Source organism: Varroa destructor, unplaced genomic scaffold (assembly GCF_002443255.2).
Source record: "Varroa destructor unplaced genomic scaffold, Vdes_3.0 BEIS01000005.1, whole genome shotgun sequence".
Taxonomy (NCBI): domain Eukaryota; kingdom Metazoa; phylum Arthropoda; class Arachnida; order Mesostigmata; family Varroidae; genus Varroa; species Varroa destructor.
This window is the reverse complement of record NW_019211458.1, coordinates 31,693,060-31,714,571: the sequence shown is the minus strand read 5'-3', so window position 1 is coordinate 31,714,571 and position 21,512 is coordinate 31,693,060. Positions and strand designations below refer to the sequence as shown.

The following is a 21,512-nucleotide window of genomic DNA, read 5'->3' as shown; positions in this document are numbered from 1 at the left end:
ACTAATGATCAAGGCAAGAAGCGGCTGGATGATTCAGCCGGTCTGGGTTAATCTGATGAAGCCCATCTATGACAAATGACGCATAGCTATCGGCCCGTACCTAGTCGTTGCCTTCGATAAGTGCAGCCGTCTCTCATATATAGGCGATTGCGATAGAGGAATGTCTTAAGGGGAAGTTGATAGTATCATATGCAGTGTGAAATTGCCGAACACAGGAGGTGATCCTTGAAGTAAGGAAGTAAACAGTGGAGAAACGAGCATATATTCAACAAAAGTATGTTTGGTTTAAAAGAACGGGTTTGCCCAAATAATGTGCTACTCTGGATTGGCTTATCAAGACAAGTTAAGAGTGACTGTTTACCTGTGTACGGAATTTAGATACTTGTAGCAAATCGGTTGAATTTCTCGCAAGAAAAATATCTTCATAGCAGTGAACTTTGAAACAGGCAACTGTCGATGATGATTATAGGAATTCGACCCAGATCGCGTCCATTGATTCAGGATAGAGCGCGATTTCCTTTTAGGCGCTTGAACGCTGCCATTATACTGCTTTCCGTTTTTCGGTTTTGCTTCCATCAGGGCAAATCGATACAAAATTGATTATATTTTAAGTTCTCCTTTCTCCACGAGCGCAATGTACCAGTCACGTGTCTTTACAAAAGGTAAAACACATAACACAACTATACCACTCAGAACCTTAGCGACGCTTATCCCGACGCCGTCCACTTAAGTTCGAATAGGTCGTTCAATATTTATCATCAAATTAGAGGTCGCCCCGGTATCGATTCCCTGTACAGTTCCACCACGGTATATGAAGCATAGAAACTAGCTAGCATTCTCGTCGTGTGCGCAGGCAAAATACAATTGAAAAAGACGGACTCTTTGTTGCTACGTTAACCTCAATTATGTGAATTGTATTTTGCAGTGAGACACAATTGCTTTTCGGAAATCCAAAGATTCCCTCAACCATGTTATGGCGATGGTGGTATTGCCGCCTGAGTTCCCGTAGTCAAAGCAGATTCTGTCTGCTTTGACTACGGGAAACAGGCGACGACAGAGCTAGCATCGACTATACTACTGGAACTGTCAATGCCATCACGAGAAATTATCGTACACATGTTTACACTGCCATGTTCTAAGTTAGTCTCCCTGCAGAAACTAGTCAGCTGTTTGATATCGTTAGACAAAAGCTCGTTTCGAGAGCGTCATCAAGCCTAATAGCGGTAAAAAGATTGGTTTTATTGAAAAATTTAAAAACGCGTTTATAACCCAGCTAACCCTCATATAGCGACTTGTCCTGCGGCCACGTTATGCCCCGTACGCAAATGAAGGATGATCGCTTACTGTTGAATGCTATTGAGGACGGTAAATTACCCGTTTTTGTTCTCACCGTCGGCAAGTCGTCTCGGATTTTCCAGTTTCAAGATTTCACCTATATGATATTGACGTAGAACTGCCCCACAAACAGAACTCCTTGTATAGTAAAGGCCAGGCGTAAATCAGCAAGATGCTGACTGTTCTATAGTAACTCTTGATGCTAGGTCAATAGGATCACACTTTGGTTTTTGTTATCGATCGGTCGAGGACGATTATCTTCCATGTATTTTCGTAGACAAGGAGTTATATAATAAAGACTGCTGCATAAAATCTGTATATCAGAAAAGTTTACTAGTTAATTTTATTTATGAGATTAAATAATTGTGTAAATACTTCGATCGTTTGTCTTCTTACATAACAACTTTTCTTATACTTGCACTTAACAATAGATCACACATAATTAATGCTACTTCAAAAACTTCACTTGTTGCAGTTTCGCACACCCAGACGACCAAGAGACGGGCCTATCCCGTGCCTAATTTTTGCTCGTGTCCTCGTTTATAAACTCACACTTATTCCACCTTGTACACTTAATACCAGCTTTTGGTAAAGAATGTCAAAGGTATTACAACATTAGACCTTCGTCGTCTGCGACTTTTGTAACTTGCGCATAGGCACGATTAAGGTTCAGTCGTCAACCTTAGGACGTTAGGCGACACTTACAGTTTCTGCCGTGTTCTAATGACGGTCGATAACGTCCTAGCTCTTCTCTTTTTTTCTACGATCATTCATGCTAGTTACACTTCTTTTTGCTGAAGCGGCTGTTACGGCCCTAGATGTAATCGCCATAAGTTCGACGATGCTCGCTTTTACCCGCCGCTCGTAAGGCGATCTACCGCCATCCCCGTGGTCCTAGTCGGTTGACTTGGCGCCACCTTCTACGATGGTCCTATCCTCTCTTCCCTTTCAAGGGGAACCTGAAATGGTGGCAGTAATGGGAAGCTGTCCAAATCGAAAGGTCTTTCCATAGCATTATCTCTTCATGTATATACTTTTTCTTTGGTTCTGTCCATACTCAAACGGCCGTAGAGGCGAATAGATACTAACGGCAAGATGTAATCCTGGCTGATACAACACAAGCCATTATGCCGCTGTCTTATATCTACCGGCAAAGCTGCAAACGGCCAATATTTGACCATTTGTCATGGACAAGCATCGCACCGAGTGGTTATGATAACAAAAAACCTATGGCTGTTTTGGTGTCGAGTGAGTTTATTATTCGATTGTAAATTAATGCAATAGTAAGAGTGGCAATTCTGACAAGATGGCGCGAGTAAAATTTTGCTGCCCAAAGTTTACAAGGACTGGTAAATAACAAATACGCTATACATAAAAAGAAAGTTCTTTTTCGTCATTGGCTTATAGTAACGTGTAATGGCTAACTAAAGTCCGAGAGTCGGTAGATTTCTCAATTTTCATCTGCGATATAGTAAGTTTGCCACATAGTGGATAAGGTTGTTGATAAGGTGAACCTAGGAAAACTGTTGGTATGGTTGATAATTGTGCGACATTTAGATTTCTTACTGTCAACACGCGGTATGTAAACACAGGCGTAAAACAAGTTCAGCCAGTCAGGTTTGTTTTTGACGTTTTAAGTCTAGCATTTAAGCTGTGAGGCATCATTTTGGAGAGCTTGCTACCAGCACGAAATGGAATCGTTTCTTCGAAGCTAGGCCATGATATGTCATTGAGTTTGGCAGACATTCACTATACTATCGTAATGATTTACACAGGGATCTTGTTTAGGCTTTATAAAATAACCTCAGACGAGTTTGGCACTATTATCCAGTTAGTCACCATTTTGTAGAGATCAAGCAAAAGCCGGTTGATCTATCAGCTGCTAGTTAGCAAAATAATGAAATGTCACCAGAGTCACTGCGGTCGATCCTCGGCAAGAAAGCGAGATGAGCAAGATCGCGTTTGAATGTCAGAGAGAGACAGGACGAATACTGTTTATTCAAGTTTGACTTACCGTTCTGTATGCATATGTCTGTGTAACACGGGCATTTTTGAGGTGAACAAAATTCTGCGAAGATCCATACACGCACAGAGCTTAATCGTTTGCTGGACCACCGTACTCATTAGAGTACTTGCTAATTTGCTTCTACAGCTAAATGTATCGAGAAGGTTGCGGGCCGTTTTTAAGCTCGACTGGGTCATAAGTGGTATCTTCATGTAGCATCCACAATGCGTAAAGTGCAAAAGCCAGAGCAGAGTATATATTTAGAATTTGCTATTGAAACATCCATAAACGGGCTCTTGAAAACGGAAATATATTGACCATCATTTGTGTTTGTTTTTTTTACCAATGATATAACGCGTTGTCCAACGTTAACTAGAAAAATCTGTTGCGTGAGTGTTAGGATACCAAGTATCAGAGGTACTGATTTAACTGGAGTTCCCATCCCGGTAAGAGAAATGACCACAGGGAATCTATTCTTCTCGAACAGTTCTAGGTCCTGTAGATTTCTTGGATTTCTCTTTAGGGTGTCCACACACTGTGCTTTCATTCTCGAATGAAAATAACGGGCTACGCACCGAGACCTGAACCCACGATGGATCCAGTCCGTTTCGTCCCTGTCTGGCGACATCAGTGCTCTGAGGCATAAACTAGCGTATATACGTATAAAAATAAAATTTGAAAAAAAAAACAATATGTATATATTTAACAATTTTCTACAAGAGTAGCTCCTTTATCAGCGCGCTTTTATTTTCACTTTTCCCATCAAGGAAGGGATGCTTTGTATTGATTTTATTAGATCGTCCTTAATCAACTTAGTTGGTCCTTTTTGTCGGTCAGTCGACCATTTTAAAGATGCTTATTAGCATCATTGAAAGGCTGCGCGTCAACCATATGGAAACGGTGGGAAAAAATATTTAAAATAGATTTTGCATATATTAAACAAAGCTGTCTTCCATCGGCCGCCCGTCAGTATATGTGATATATGGCGGGTGCAGGCAACAAACGATCGGCAATCGCCCATACATCGCACTATTGAAGACTGGCATTGATCTAACGATAATCTTCATCATTATGAAAAGTAAATTGTTCATCTTGCATACTTGTTCAGGTAGGGAGGACAGATACAACTAATGCCATTTCGTTATAGTGTTAGGAAAATCAATGACTATAAAAAATTATGTTTATAAACGTATCTGTTTGCGCGTATAGGCTATATTTCGTTAGGTTACTGTATACAAAGGTGATCCTATATTCAGGGGTCCGATGTACTGAACTCGAGCTGAAGTAACTTCAACTTTGGTGGACTTGACTGCCGCCGAATGTTTTGACGCCGTCTCTCATTTAAATTGAATAAAACTGAGTAGAGGACCAATGGCGCAGCCACACTTTCGCCACAACAGTACCTTCATAAATAGCTAATTCGATAAATAAAATACGTCAATAATCCTCGCCCCCATAATAACTACATACGCGTGCAGCAGTAACGTATTGAGAACTTATCTATTAACGAAAGCTATTGTTTGTTTTTTTCATATCTAGTGAAGAACATTTACGTAAGCTTCTAGTTTCGACCTTTGCATCGCATCTGTCCACTGATTTAATGGGCGTTTAAGAGAGCACCTATAATGCAACTATAATTGAACGAATGTTACGAAAATCCCTTCTGCAGATGGTCTAATGGGGAAAAAAAAAAAGGAGACAAAAAGAAGACCTTGAATTATGGTCAATAATCTCATGATTTATTATACAGTGAAGACTTCTTTCAGCAGTCCTTACTGTTATGCTTGCGCGCTTCAACAACGTCGTCGATCGTAAATATGTAATATATAAGGCGTAGTGTGAAAGATTTTAATTCTTTACCGCCTAAATGCTTGAAAGTCCGGGTTCGCCCATGTCCCCTGCACAATTTACCTACCAAGCTTGCTCATGTGTGAACACGATTCACGATTGCATCTATTGCTGCCAAAATAATGCGTTCAGTAAGCAAACTACAGAAAGGACGCCCATCGTTCTTACGCTAACAGCTGTTATTTTTTTCTATGAAATGATGAAAGCAAAATGAATTTTTCCAAGAGCGAACAAACGATATCCGTTGACATCGAAAATGACGATATAGCAGTGCGACGGTATACACCTATGCATGTGTCTCTGATCGGTAGTGATAAATGTTAGATTCAATGTATAGACGTGTATATAAGCATGACATCATTTATCTATACGTACGTATTGACGTATCACGACAGTGGACGTAATTTGCCAGTTGTACAAAACTGTAAATCATTTTCACTAGTATTGAGTTCGTTGGCTGACGATCACGGAGCGACTGGATCAGGCATCCAATGTTTAGCCGCACGCCTGGTGCAAAGTACTGAGCAAATAATACCTTGTACCTATTGTATATATGTATACCTTTTCTTCCGGACAATTGTCGCACATCCGTGTCACCTTGCTGATGTGTGTGTGTGTGTGTGTGTATTGAAGCTTACCTGCAATCAGTCATAATAACACATTGTGTTATGAACTGAAATGGCGTAGCAAATAAAATTCTCTATGATATATACAAATAAAAATAATATACATGCATTGATTAAATATCAGTTCCATCACACTTATAAGTCTGCATCGCCTCTGACATGAAATCGTGTTCGGTCATCGGGACCCTTTCTAGCGCACTTGTTTAGGCTGGCCGTTCGTAGTTGTGTCATTTACTGATTGTTGCAAGCTGTCCGCCATAACGACAGGACAACACAGGACCCCAGAAGCGGTGTCCATAAAGCGGATCTAACGTAGCACGTTAAAATAACATTAGTATTAGTGTGAGCAAAGGATGGTCGAACCTCTATCGGTCTATTTGTCTATCTTGATGTCTTTAATATACTATAAATAAGCTGTTATTTACATAACGCACCACTAGAAATCTATGGAAAGGTGGGCCCCTTGCGCAGTGGCCGCTCAAGCGATTGGCAAGCAAAGGACGACCTATCGAAAAAGGAAGTCGTCTGTTTCGTGGGTAAAACCCGTTACTACACTCTGCTAAGAGCGACTGCGATGGTACTACCGAGCGTTGAGTGCATCTACTCGAAAGAACCGTGAAAGATGTACCGGTCTTCTCTATTTATCATCACTATTTTTTGTGGCGACTGAGCGCAACTCAAGGCGTTGACTGCAACAAAGCGACGACGAGCTGAGTGTCTCTGCGTCAACAAAGTCAGCGAGGCCAACATTAAAAAAAAAAAAAAAAAAAAAAGACATGTTACATAGCAAATTTGTGGCTTACTCGCTATGCTCTTCGTTTGAACTTCCACCCTCACTATCACTGAGGCTAGATGGTTTCTTCGTTGTCGCCCTTTCGTGGGGAAAGAGGTTTCAGGAAAGCAGAACACCTTGCATTAGATAGTCTGGACTCGCTAGAAAAGTTCGTATCACAATCGTAACATTAATCGCTTGCACTTATTTTCGTCTCGAAGCGTACACCCACCCATTTGCTATGTAATGAAAACATTTCACTATATTGTTTCGTCATAATCCGCCACCTCGTCATCACATTAACTAATTAGCTAGAGTCAGACAAATAGACCACGCGCAGAATCAATAGTTACAGCTGTGTATTTGAGTCTCTCAATTGATTGATTGATTGATTGACTGACTGAGATTCAATTGAGTCTTTTGAAAATCTTTCTGTTTCTCTCCCACATTTCTCATTTAGGACGACAATAACATAGACCCATTCGGCCGGCCGGATATGAGGTCACCCTCGCAACGGAAGTATCCTCCGCGTTCTGTGAACGCACTCCTCCTCTGCGCGTTCATCTTTTGCTGTTTATCGAGAGAAGTTTCGAATTCGAACACACTAAGCGGAACCGAATGGAGCCGGGCCGTTGAGTGAATAAGGAGACTGTGTCAACCGCTAGCCAGCTCTGGCCTCTGTACCACGCTTCGTAGCGACACTGCACGACTCTACTCAGTATTATAAATAGTAGTATCAGAATCGCAGTGCGTGCATCTGTAACTGCGTGGTGTTCTGTGGCCTTCGAATCGAAGGTGGCCGTTTATCGGGCACGCTTCCTGGCTTGATGCTGGATATCACGAATGGATAGCGTCGAGCTCGGAACACTTTTGTTACTTCTCCTCTCACACACGCGTGGATCTCTCCTGTGCCTACGATGACTCATGGCGCTTTATTACGCCGAGCTGCGTTCTGGACTGCCATACCCATTGTACTGCCGATCAGAGCGCGAAAGGGAGAAGACAACAGCCGATAGGGAAGACAAGGAAATCGCGAGTCGCAGGTGCTTGAGGGTCCACAACAGCGGCGTTAGTCACAGCCGTTGCCGAAGCACCACGGAAACGTATGGACAGGTAGAAGGAGACAACGAGAATTTCCTTATCTATCCGTGAGTAGACCAAAGGACAGCATCATGACCAGCGCTTGTCAAGGGCGAAAATCGGAGCGACGATGTCCAACGATCATGTGCAGAATAATAAAAGTTATGATCAAGTGAGAAAATGTAGATCTATGAGATCACTCTTTGCGATTAGCTGATGTCGGCATTGCTAGAATGATCTGTTTATAAGCTATTGATTAGCTGTTCGTTAGACATGTTTATTGCGTACAACGCATATCCTTGCCATTTTCATAATATCGTTACTCTAAAATCTACCCTAAAAATACCGTAAAAGAAACAAATCTGCTAGGTCATAAACATGGTGTGCATAAATCAATTAGAACGAGATATGCAGTCGTCTTCTAGTGATAGAAGACAGTTATCAAAGAAGAACTATTTGGTCCTCTGCGAAATATCCGCGTTTAGGTAAAAACTATAGCTAAGCATAGGATCTGCCAAAAGCTAGCCTACTCGGCCAGAGAGTTTTACTCCTCATATAGAAAATCATGCACGCGCGTTGCCAATCGAAGTTCTTTGCCTTATGCTTACGAAGTCCACTCAGAAGGTGAAGAAGATTTTTAGCGTTTTTATCCTGTGTATTCGATCTGTACCTAAGACTGTTTTCCGTGTCAAGATGTCATTCATGATATCTATGTACATGGCATAGGCATCATGTACAGTGAGCATAACAGCTTACACATGCCGTAATACTTGGGTATGCGAAACGGGCCCTGTCTTCGACAACGAATTGTTCTTCCTGGTCCAGTCACGTATCAGCTACTGCGCCAACGCTGCAGGAGAGAAATCATCTTGACTGAGTAAAGAAGATTTTGTGATCCGCATTGATCTCATATTTTCAATTGATTAGGGCTCAGACAATCCTATACTACAGCAGTGGAACTCTGACATTGATGATGCCAGGCGTCACGCTCACTCGTATCGTCCATCTAAGCCTTTTCATAAAACATTATTATTACCTTTCTTCTTGTGAAAGCATAGACGGATGTGGTTCGTTGCGCCTCGTCCTGAGCGAAAGAATGGAAGTCTGAGACTGGCCTGTAGTAGAGCAGCCAACAGGACCAAGTTATGCTAATGGAAGCAGAAACACGGCCAAAACAAAGGCTCGAGTTTCGATATGGCCGTCATCGTCCGCGATACTGTCGGCTACTGCCGTCTTAACGCTGCGCTCAGCAGTTAATATAGTAACAGATAACTTATACTACTATTGTAGACTAAACTGTTGAGCCTGCTTCATCGTTTTAAAGCGCTTGACCGTGTCGTCGTTACCATAACAGTCGCCAATATGGTGTGGAAGGTTGTACTGAACCGGACGTGCGTTTATAGAATGTGTCAGGCGTTTTTTCTTGTCGTGAAATTTAGCGAAAAGAGGGGTCGGACGCCAAACTCTATCATATTATGGAAATAAAAAAGACAATTAGCGTTGCCACTATCGAATAAATAAATAAATAAATAAATGAATAAACTGTTGACGTGATAAATGCAGCTCTGTCATAAATGATGTCTATTCTAAATTATGAACGGGACCAGTCAAAGACTCTGGCCGAAAGCATGGTAAAGCTCTAACTGCATCGTACCTTACATCTCCTGTTTAACATTTACGATAACCACACAAACAAGTTGATATGATAGTGATAGATTTAAATAGTTTTAGTTGATTATTAGGTCCAAAGCAGCATGGGATTTCTGTCCGTCTGCAGTAGTATTGTCTCTACTGGAGACACGATCCTGTTCCGTTACAGGAGAGCCTAAGACGCATCACATATCAACAAGAGCAATGCACTTCCCAGCGACATCTGTGAGCTGGAAAAATCCTTGCAAGTATTTTCTAAATTGTTACATTTTCAATGCGTGCTTTATAGCCTCGGATATAAATGCTTGTTTTCATTCGCTAGCAGACGGCCTCATAGAGAAAACATGGATGCGTGTTCGGCTTGTCGGAACTTTCAGCTGATTTGTTTCAGGAGATAAACGCGTTCGCGACGCTAGAACACCGCTCCGACAATTTAGAACCCCACGAATCTCTGTGCAAAGGAAGCAGGCATAAACAAAATTGTCCCGTTAACTTGCGTTTTTTGGCAATTTTCTTGGCTGCATCATTTTTATACTACTCGAGGGTATAAATAGTTTATCGAAGTTTTCTTCTTACCTAACTGGCGGCTCTTCTGAATAGGTTCGTACTACCTTCTGCCGCTCGAACCGACGGCTATGGAACGATCGGCCTTTCTGCATGAGTCCACAGAGAGATAACCGAACGCTGCGCAAGGACGGCATGTCCTTTCGGGTACCCAAATAGGTACAGCGCGATTGTTTTTCATTGAATGTTACGTCGCGATGACAATTCCAAGTTGCCATTATGTGTTACTTGATTTCAAAGTTCAGACGGTGAATTTCGATAGGAATTTCACGCCTACTATAAAAGTACAGAACTTTTCTCGGCCCCGCTATATGAACTTGGTCTAAATATTTATCTAAGCAAATCTATTAATTATTGCCAAGTGTTATTTTTTGATTGTATCAAATTAGGAAATGCTGATGAACGAATTATTGGGCTCTGATTCCCTCCGCTTCGACAGATAATTTTATGTACTTTTGTCACGTTCTTGCAAATCTCTGTTCTACAAAGGCAGGTGCTTGCTGCCTAGGATGACGTACTGGAAATGACCACAGTACCTAGCCAGTTCCCCATGTGTTAGTGTATTGCCTGCCTATAGCCACAGATTTATAATCCCGAATTCTATGCTCTTTCATTTCGTTCTACATTGTCAGGGTAAATATTTACTTGTTTATTGAATTATTTCTTTGTATAGTAGCTAGCTACCGCTTTCTTGCCTATAGCAAGCCTCAACCGGCCTGAAGGCTAACGTTCCATACAACAGCATCGATAACGTTTGCCAAGTTCAAGAATAAAGGGTAAAAATCTAGCTACTAAATCCTGCTCAAATTACTGGTCTTTGACCGTTTTCTATTTTTATGTGAAGTTTTGTTGTTTGACTATATGCATTCATGCCTAAGTTGCGCCTGTAATTGTATATGTGTGAACGTGTACGTGATCCTCTTCACTTTAAAGCGAATCAAGGCGTCTCCGTTTATTATCGACATATTGAAATATTTTAATTTCCTTCGCACTTCGACATAAGATATATTTAAAGGGCCGCCACAGCTTGTAGTAACGAAGAAACGAGGTTCAGTGAGAACCAACATAATCTACGATAATGCGTAGCATTCATTCTTCGGCGGATTGTTTGGCGGATCCGTTCGTGTGTAAGGGATGCGTAACAAGTCAGCTACGCTCCTGCCCCTCACTACCTCCTAAGCTGCAAGAAGACTACGACGACGCCGATATGTCTATCGAGACTTCACAAAGTAGCGCTGTCGGCATTTCTGCCGATTTTGGTTGAGCGGCACGAGCTAGCGTGAAATGTTTTCGTGATTTGTTGGTCTCACGTTTATGTTCGCCACTGTTGGGCTACCGCAAAAGCAACGGCGAGGGTAAAAGTAGGGATCGTGGACGACTGAAGAAATTGCTTCAGTTCAAAGTCGATTCAGACCTATAGCCCAGAAAAATGGTGGCGTTTCAACAACGGACCTCTTCGAAGGCAGTTCGCTAATGCACAAACTTTTTGATGAGCTTCTTGTTACCGAGCAGTTATCAATAGCAACAGTCAATTCGTCTAGGCCAAAAAACCAGCCTTTGGGACAAAAACAAGAATAATCCTTAGATACTCGAAGTGCTGATTAGTAGTTTACAGCCCTTTTTCTACTGCAGCAGATAGAACTTTGGACTCTACAGAGCTATACGCGCTTAAAGGCTCGTATTCAAACTGCAATGTCAAGGCTAGATTTGAGGATGCTGTAGATGACGGTGAAGAACTAATGAGGCCGAGTCTGTTAGTGTGTCGCATATATGTTTGATAGGTGCGATCTTTATGACGTCCTATGATCGAGGTTCCTATTCAGTCAGGATAAATATGGCAAAACATTATAGTCCTATTTCAAACGGTCATCCTAACGATATTGTTTTTCAAGAAAGAATTTAATTTAACTCAGTGCAGCAGCAGCAAAGCTCAATGTAAAAAACCCATCCTGCCATTGGGTCGTCTAAAGCGGCGTCGACGCGCGCAGCCAATATGCTCGCTGTAGTGTTTAATACAATATGACTAAATATCGACTCGATGAAGTAACGTATGACACCTTCTATTTCGTCTACTTCGGGTCTTCTTTATAACCACTGGAGCATCGAATGATCGCGACTAAACTTTTCCCCACGAAATAACAAAAAGAAACCCATAAGACTATGTCTGTAGACATGCAAAGACAGCAGGCAAGTACATAACACGAAAGAAACTTAAATTTATATGGTGCAACAACGACAAGGTAAGACCTAAGGCAAAAGGGGAACGAACGAGCAAATGCACAGCAAAACACTATTACTCGACCAATTCGCGCATTGTGCTGTACTGATAATTGCGCTGGACTTCAATCTGACTATTTTTATCTACCCGCTCTCTTTAATTTTCCACAGTGGAACCTCCGTAACTTTTGCCTCTGTCGCTGTTTTATTAGATAGATAATTGCGGCACTCGACGTCGTCGAGCATTTTTCGATGAGGCACTTCCGGCAAGCTTGTAGCAGCGTTTTCAAGCAATAGGACCATAGATTGTCTTTTTTTCGTGTCAACACCTTCGACGAGGCTAGGTAAGCTGCCTTAGTAGTAGTAGTAGTAGCAATAGTACTGAGCCAAGTAGATGGTAAATATAGGCCATTCTTGTATATACCAAGAAAATAGACAAATGGGTATAGGAAAACAAATATAACGAGGAGAACAACGGACGTTCGGTATTAATAACGAATTAGACTACCGTATAAGTGTACAAACTCGCTGTGAATGCGTTCTGTCAGCTAAAAATAACGAGCGAGAATAGTGATGCCGGACGTAAACTTTCTGCCAAATATAAGAAAACAATTTCAATCGCCAGTGACGGCTTTTATTTCAACCCCACTCAGACAGATTCAAAGTACGACGGCTATCTTTATTTCAATATTTGGACCGTTTCGAGTGCCGCTTTCCATCAGGATTGACAATGCCCTTTCCAGGACACGAGCAGGCCGCACTATGCACGGAAACAGGCTTTCTGCTTGTCATTTTACATAGTGCGTGCTCTCCATATGGAGTAACACCGACCCTCCCCCAACAGAGGAGCAAAGCCTCTGCTCGAAGCGTATTCGGTCACAGCCATGGATAACATATAGATTGCCATAGTCCATACAAGCGCATATAGATAGATAGTTGGAGGTTTGTATCAGAGTTTATATAGGACACATCACCATGTTCGCCAAATAACTGCGTCGGTCGTGTGAAGTGACGCAGCCATAGTTTTCGTTGTTGAAATATAGTTCCTTAAGCGAATGTTCATGAATATTCACACCGGTTGTTATTTATTCAACTACTATTCAGCAGAGCAGACTTCGAGCCAACTTCGAGAGGTAACGGCTGGCTTTTGGCGTTGGCCGTGTTGTTGATGGACAGGGCGGAGGAGAAAAGATAGAATCCGGAAAAGTGGGAAGGTTACACGGAGTTTTCTAGAAGAAATAATTTCCGGGGGCTTTGCGTGTCAGCGCAAATCTTTACGTTCTTTTGAAGCACTACGTAAAGGAAATCTATAGGATGGACATTATCTCTCGATACGTTAAACAACTAAACCTGCTTAGCAACGTACTTAGATTAGGATTGTCAGATTGGCTATATGTTCAGCATAGGCAGTGCATCGAATTTAGTGATTTTTAGTGCATCAATTCAATGGATTCATTTTCGGTAAATCCCTCTTAAGATTTATGGTTTATTTACTGTAGCCTATCGATGTTAAAGCTTCTTAAATCTACACCGTTCAACGGAAAATGTTTTCTGTTTTGACATTTATAATATATTGTCGGTCAACATTAAGCATAAACCAGTTCTAAGAATTTAATTAATCAGACAGACTGGATAGGAAATAGCAGCAATACCGCTATCCAATTGGACTATATGGGTTAGCAAAAGTCGCAAACAGTCCACTGACCAACGTCAATTATCAATTAATTTATCACAAAGAGGAATAAGTGATAAAATCAAGCAAGTGATTAAGTTTATAAGTTATCAATAGTAGCAAGCCGTGATCGACAACGAACTAGCGAAGAGAAATCACCGTTTTTCGTGGTCCAATCGTATTTGAACATGTCGCAGACCTCTGTTGGAGAGATGCTGGAAGCCCGATTCCCATCAATTCTATTTCTGGCTGGCGGAAAAACTGTGTCCCGCAAACCCAACTACGTCAGCGGTGCTGTCGACGACGTTAGTAGCAGTGATATAGGCAACTCTAATAATTCACAGATACTATTAGTCGATGGAAATTAGAGTCGATATCCTAGTTTGGGAGTGCGCGGTTATGATGGGCTGGCTACGACTGCTTGCGGAAGCGGCAGTCCATGGAAGAATTTAACGGAAAGATAAAAACGGAGAAAGCAGCAGCGGCAGCGGATTCTACGCAGCGCAATACCCAAATGACTGGAGAGGTTGTCGGCTGCGGCCTGCAAGCCACGAGCGACATTCGTGTAAAAACAAATATGCAAGATCCTATACTTGTCTGTATTCGGGCAATTGGCGAGAAGCGAAGACGGAAGTCAAACAGAACAAAATGTGGCGGTGAGAACGGAAAATGTACAGTCGGCTGAACTAGCCTAGGAAAACAACCGTCCCACGTTCCCCGAACGGAGTTCCAACTGCTACTAGCTGCCCCTAGACGAGCTTTGACTAGATGCTAGAAATGGACGTTCGTAATCAAGCGTGTAATAAAGCTAGACGTATCGATAACTACTTAGCTAATAGGGATTTGAAAAAGCTACTTCAACCTTTATTTTAACATATTGCATTTCGAATGAGTCATGATACTGTTAGTAGAAATAGTGCCGCATTACACAGATCGTAGTACACCGAGCTGCCATTTTGCAGATTAGTTAAGTGAGCGTGAGACGCGCTTTGAATGAAGGGGCAGGTTGTTTGCCAAATCGATCTGTAACGGACAAATGGACAATTAGTAAGGGGCGAATATAATTACTCCTACTACTACTGATTCTGATGTAAGTGGGTACCTGTAGCAAACTGTGCTGCATGTTTGCTAAGGTCAGCTGGTGCGTACCTCAGAAATTACAGGCTTCCAAAGAGGCCAGAACAGATGACACCGCATTAGATACCCGAATAACAGTCACCGAGGCACTTCGGTCTGCTTCGAAGTGGTAAACGCGTAGCGGGAGCGAATGCTACTACAAGACACTTCAGATCGATTTCGTCTAGCAGGAACGTTTGGGCAGTTAGTTGATTCTTGATACAAAGATATAAAGACGAAAGCAGGTATAAAACTCATCATCCTGCCTAGCAAGCCTGGCCACTGAATGCATTTACTATCATTCTGACATCAAAGGGAAGGCGAGGATATCTTAAGTAGCTCTGACGGGTCGGCTGAGAGGCACTTGGCAATAATGTTCGCAGATGCTTTCCGGTAGCCTTTTTTCCTATGGAAACCGACACAAAAATTGGCAGACTGACTGGCTTGCGAGTTCTGACAAGTGGAGATTTAGGAACGAGTATCTTCCCTTTTTTCGCTTTCGACTGACGACGATTCAACTTTAATGACGCTTGTTGTCTTTTGCTTTTTGTTAGTGATTTTAGTTACTGATCTTCTGAAGCTCCTGGAAGATTTAGGGCGTGACACAAATTGAAGGGGGCTTTGAAGACTAATCATGCAATAGCTGTTTACCAAGAACACCTGCAGCCTGGAGACTTCTATTTGGCTCTGAGCAAGATTCTGACAAGCCTAGACGGTGCTTGACTATTGTTCCACATTGTCATTTTACATTGATCTGAGTATACAGTAAGTACTAGCCGAGAAAAATAATGTATGCGCGTTTTACAGCGATTCTGTCAAAAAATGATTGCCCGATGAAAAACACTATTTTTTGCTACGAATGGCTAAAGTATTTGTCTGTGCAATCAGTGATTCGCCAAGCTTCTTTAACGCCGACTGCCAGCTAGCAATGAGCTAACTAGAAAACTGCACGCTAGCACAACAGTATACTTCATCCGCAGCCAAAGTCTGTACCAGTTAATTGCCGAGCGATAATTTACCTACATGTTCAAGGAAAATTACAAAATAATAACAACAAACATTAGGCTCCACTGTGGTTATTTTTTCTTTGAAGCTACGTCAGCATACCAACGTTCTCTTGCGACTACGTGGATCTCCCGTCTAATAAGGTGTTCACTGTAAAAAGTTTCGCCGGTGATCCAACGATAATTTTCCGCGACTACATTATAAACTACAAGTTTTCCACTATTTTATCCTGAGCGCCATTGCTTTTCACACAATCAGACTAAGAAATACACGGCTTTTTCAATTCTGTTTTTGCTACCCTCTCTTAAGCCAATTTTAAATAAATTTGTTATAGGGAAGTAGCAAAAAGAAATGTGTCGTCTGAAGCTTTTTTTTTGTTTTTTTTTTAGCAAAAACCACGCTCTGTCGTATATATATATGACGTATACGATGCCGAACGCATGCACGAATAGAACAAGCTAGCTCAAATATCTGGCGCAAGTTCTCGGCAAAACAGCATGGAAGGATCCTGGCTTGGCCTGCGAACGCGCGCGCCATAATACAAACGCAGCACGTGAAGGTGGGAAGTTGCCACTACGGTTTTCTCCTAGACGATGCGTTGATTCTGCTGTTTCCTGCCGACTGCTAGTTTCCTGTTTCGCGTCGGCTATTTTGCTCTTGCTAATTGCTTCGACGTAATGGCAGACTCGTCAGTAAAATCGGTATTGAACGTTGTGGAGGATCAGCCAAGGGTCTGACTAAGTTTTACTTCAGTACAAGTCAAAATGAAGGAATTACCGAGCAGAACCTTGTGACCTAAGCATGTCGATGTAGTGTTATTTAACCTTAATTCAATTATAACAGTGATCCTTTAATAATTTTCGAATTTTCATCAAGTGATGATTAAAACGCTACTTCATTAATAGCGTCATATTGCCTTCGAAAGGGATTCATATATAAATTAACGGGGAATACGCTATTGTTCTATTCTATTCTATCTGCGTGCATCTCTTTATATTACAGATTTAGGCGATATAGAACAGTCTGCCATTGTTCTTCAGTTTTCATGAAGTCACCCGTAAGAATCGGGACGTAATAAATGCAATCCCAGTGATCGTCAGGTTTCAATCTGATTTCCATTAACTATCTCATTTTTCGAACAAGCCGAGTTGGGTACAGATTCACAGATCTACCCCAGATCTGTCCCATCTATTACATTGCATAAGTGGTGCTGTTGCTAAGGTTATGATCTCAATGTGAAGGACCTTTGAGTCACCATAGAGAGTCATAGAGATCCTTCCTCTTAACAAAGAAAGTGAATCCCGAAAGCAATCTTATGGAAACTCTTTTTCGCGAGTGAGTAACACGAGTGTTGAATGATGTTAAAAATGACTGAGCAAAGCATGCCGACCCATTCACTAGTATGTTATCATTATAGGCATATTTGTATTTGATAAGCTAGTCCAAAATCCACCATATCTATAATCATGTCTATGTTCACTGATGGAATACGGTAAAGATGTCATAATTCACCCAATATCATTAACATCATTTCATTGGTGTGCGGCGTGTGGTCGCCTTCGGGATGAAGTTGATTCGAAGTGCCCAGCGTCTGACAGAATGCTGAGGACTCATAGCGAAAAAGTCCGAGAGCTCCATCATCTCAGCTTATATAAGTGACAACAGCAACCCCAACCGCAGAAAATAATCCACATGTGTACTTGGAGCTACAGAGTGATATGCTGAGTTGTTTGCGACACATATTATTACCCTTAGGGCCAAAAGGTAACGGCAAAATTGTCATCAGAGGGTCCACCACTCGCAAAAAATCCTGTAAGAAAATAACTGCTATATCATTTCTAATGTGGCATTGAATTTGGTTCCGAGCGGAAGGTGCTTTTCGGTCACCAAAATGCTCTCTTCTTGAACGTGTGAATGTGTGTTCTTGAATGTGTGTCTATGTTGCTATCTATCTATATAAGGATAACATTATGCATTCAGGGATTTATTTTCCGTTTGTATTTCTGCACGCTGTGACTGATTAGCCGGAGACTATGACTCTGCCTACTGAACAGAGCATAGTGGAAATCCGCATCTAAAACTTGCTTTATATCGTATTGATACACTATGCAGATATCCAGGTAACGGAACGATAAAATAAAAATAATGACATCTATACACAATCGAGAGAACTTCCACTTTGTTATATGATTATGCTAAAACGACTTACTGTTCATTTCATATAATATGCATTATTCATACTTACACATAATTTATTAGTTAAGTAATAGGAGTAGAACAAAGTTCCCTATTTAAAATCATTTCTAAATCTTTTTCTTTGTCGTAGTCAGTATTGGATCTTCGTTATTTACTACATCATGTGTATGGACTATAATTGACTAGGTTGCACGCAGCCTACGTAGGCCGGCTTCTTTATCTCGTAACCAAGCCTTCACTCAAGAGAATAGGACGTGATTAGGACGATTCCGGCCTGTTTTCCGTAGAGTGCATGAAGGTGCCGCAGAACGTCAGGCTTACGTAAACTGATAGACAGGGAGAAATGATGCGTGACACATAGGGCGGATTGCTAAATTCATGTTTCAAGCTTTCATTAGGGCAGCCTTTCGAACGCTTTTTATGCATAGATAATGGTGTCCAGGTGAATGAGTTCCAGACATCATCATATTTTAATCTGAATTTAAATCTCATTTCTTACGTTAGCTTACAATATATAAACGATGGTGTTGTCACGCAACACCATCGCGAGTCGCATCCCCCATCGATCTCATTCGTTTTTTCATTCCTTCGGGTTTAAGAAATGCACCCGTACGGACAAAGGCATTCAAACAAGTTACCCCTAGATTATCTCCTAACAGCTCGAGCCGACCTTGAGCTGTACCAGTTTTGCAACAAAAGGCAGATTGGCAATTATACGAAAAACTGCCATCTGCTTCAATAGTAATTGTGTCTAGTAGTCTGAATAGAACCGTGGTTGCCTAACGTCCTTATGCTCTAGAGAGAATCAACGTCAAAATATCATCTAACAAGGAGTTGCTCTGCTCTAGCCGATGTGTTTCCCAAGCAGATCATGCCATAGCCTTCTATTTTCTAGTCGACTTGTTGCCAGCCCGTTCGTGGGTCTGGGATTGCGAGCGAAAAATAGGTTCAAATCCCTAAACTTCAGTTCAACGCCCCCACCGACGTCAGTTCAGGGCGGCATTTCTGCTCTTAACTCTCTACCGTATACATGCAATGTTGAGGACGAAGAGGTCGGGCCGCCGCGACTAGCTAGGCAGACGCTACGACAGTGAAGAGGTGACGCGCAGCTACAAAGAGATGCGCGCATGATGCAGTTCGAGCAGCTGCCGACTGTTAAAAGCAGTCCTTCGCTGCACTTCTGGATCATTTGTTTGGGGACGTAAAAATAAAAAGCTCCTCGTAGTAGGCTTGTCTTTCTGCTTTAACAACGTCAAAGAGGCGTAAAACGGTATAACGGAATGAGCTAATTATTGGTTCAAGTTAAATATTCATCGGGTTTCAAGGTTATGTTTTTGCCAGCTGAGGTGCACACAGCGTGTTTACATGATTTTGAAAGAAGTTTAGCGCTTTTTTTTCATGCGCTCATATCCAGCCTTTACCTCATTCAGGATAGCTACCGTTTACCGTAGCCGCTTCAGAAGCGTTAAAAGTATTAATAGCCGCAAGCTATGACAATGTTTTTTCGGTACAGGAGCTAGTATGCTGTCATCCTTTTAGATTTTCAGCTCGACCATTTTGACGTTCCTATATGACTGTGTTCGTATAATGGAGCGCAAGGCACGACAGTGAATTTACCTACACATGCCATTTTCTTCTGCCCACATCTCATGCTCACGATTGCCCACACGTATGGCACCAAAGGCACCTCGGGAAATTGGTAATAGGCAGTTAAGCGAGCTGTTACCACTGGCACAGTTGAACGCGTTGGTCACTAAAAATAGCGTGCTCGGTCGAACTCAAGGTTGGCTGTGCCCGTGAGACGCAAATAGTTTACGTTGCTTAGCGACTGACCTAGTGCTGCACGCTGGAGATGGCCCCGTCTAGGCTATACCCTCTAAAGCCCAACCGTTTCTCCCGGTCTCCACTAGCCAGAAACCAAGAGGTCTCACCTTAAAGCAAACGGAGTTCGGTCAGAGCTAAGCCTCGCCGGTCACTCCGATTGATATTAGGTTAGTAACCGTTAAGCAGAGACACACCGACCCGCTTTCATATACAGGCATAGATCGATAGAGTCACACTCGTCATTTAATCACATCATCTGTCCGCTACGGTACAGAACTGTGTAATGCAAACGGACGCAAACAAACGCGACGGATGCATTCTCTTTCTGGAAATAACTGTCCGGAGATAGCAAACGATCGCGCGGCATTTCTGCTGCTACAACTGCAGATCTGTCGGACAAATCCGGCGAAGTGAACATTGCAACAGGTAGGCATACCCGGTGCTGCCGGGATGGAACACGTGCTTGTAAGGAGAAAGAGCTCTGATAAAAAAAATGTCATTTAAGATAAACATAGAAGTTATTCATGTACATACACACTAGCTTTGAAATGCTAACAGAAGAAAACCAGTCGATAGCCATAGTTAGCACAAGTGGATAATGTAGAGACACGAGCTGACCAATCGTTCACTCTAGAGTAGGTTGATACCGTGCAGTGCCCTGGCGGAATGAAACAGCATCAGCTAAGCAGCCTAGAACTGTATTACAGTCGGTCGGTTTCGTATCGACTGGAGTTCTCCTGCCTCTGGCTAGGTAGACTGAGTAACATCTGATTGCTGGTAGTTCCTTGATCCGACAAATGTGCTGTTTGACGTTACACTTAATAGTTAGCGATAGCTTATTACGCTGATGTTGATATATATATATATATATATATATATATATAAGGACTATGGCGTCAGATAGACGTATGTAGAGCTTAGTTGGCCGTCGTCACCATTCCAAGAGCTCGAAGGATTCCGAGGAATCGTCAGCAAGGCTGATGGTGATTTTATGAGTGAGGCCATTATTTTTGTTAACTAGAACTTTTTGCTTTCACCGAGAATTCATTGTGCCCGCTCACGATAGGCGATTCAATTTTTACGATTAGTTATGAATAGTTCGGTTTGCTTTTACCATTTCTCTTAACTTACGCGCGAGTGGCGGCCTCTGATGGTAACTTTAAACGAATTTGATTTTTTCGATGCCCTCCTTCATTACCACTTTTACTAAAGTATGTAGTGGCCTCGCGAGAGTCAGGTTTAATATTAAATAAGAAGCAATTGCTGATTTACCAACAAACGCGTCGAGTAGGAGGCAAGGTCGAAGACTTGGTGTATGTCCTGGACCACTAAGGACAGTGAGATGAGATCCCATTGCGATGTTTTCTCGTCATATTAGTTGAGAAGCGCGTTACGATACGAAATATATATTAACTACATAGTATATATGGACCAATGGTAACACCATAGTACCACTTTTCAAGATGTAACGTGCAAGCAGTGGTGAGCCCATCGAGCGTAATGTCAGATATGGTTAATTTTCGCTCTACATTTTCAGCCGCTCGTATCATATCCGGCCTTTTTTTTTTTATAAAATTTTATAAAAACAACCTGGACGCTTAG

The 21,512-nt window shown here is 42.0% G+C and overlaps 1 protein-coding gene and 1 long non-coding RNA gene across 7 annotated transcripts in view; one reads left to right on the top strand and one right to left on the bottom strand.

The window, feature by feature from the left end:
- The window catches only part of rau (RA domain-containing protein rau), a 278,997-nt gene that overhangs the window by 105,561 nt on the left and 151,924 nt on the right, over nucleotides 1–21,512 (bottom strand). The gene's annotated exons all lie outside the window — the stretch shown is intronic.
- On the top strand, nucleotides 2,426–7,853 carry LOC147755567 (uncharacterized). Its single transcript, XR_015328085.1, has 2 exons — nucleotides 2,426–2,583; nucleotides 7,047–7,853. It is a non-coding gene; the product is annotated as an uncharacterized LOC147755567 (long non-coding RNA).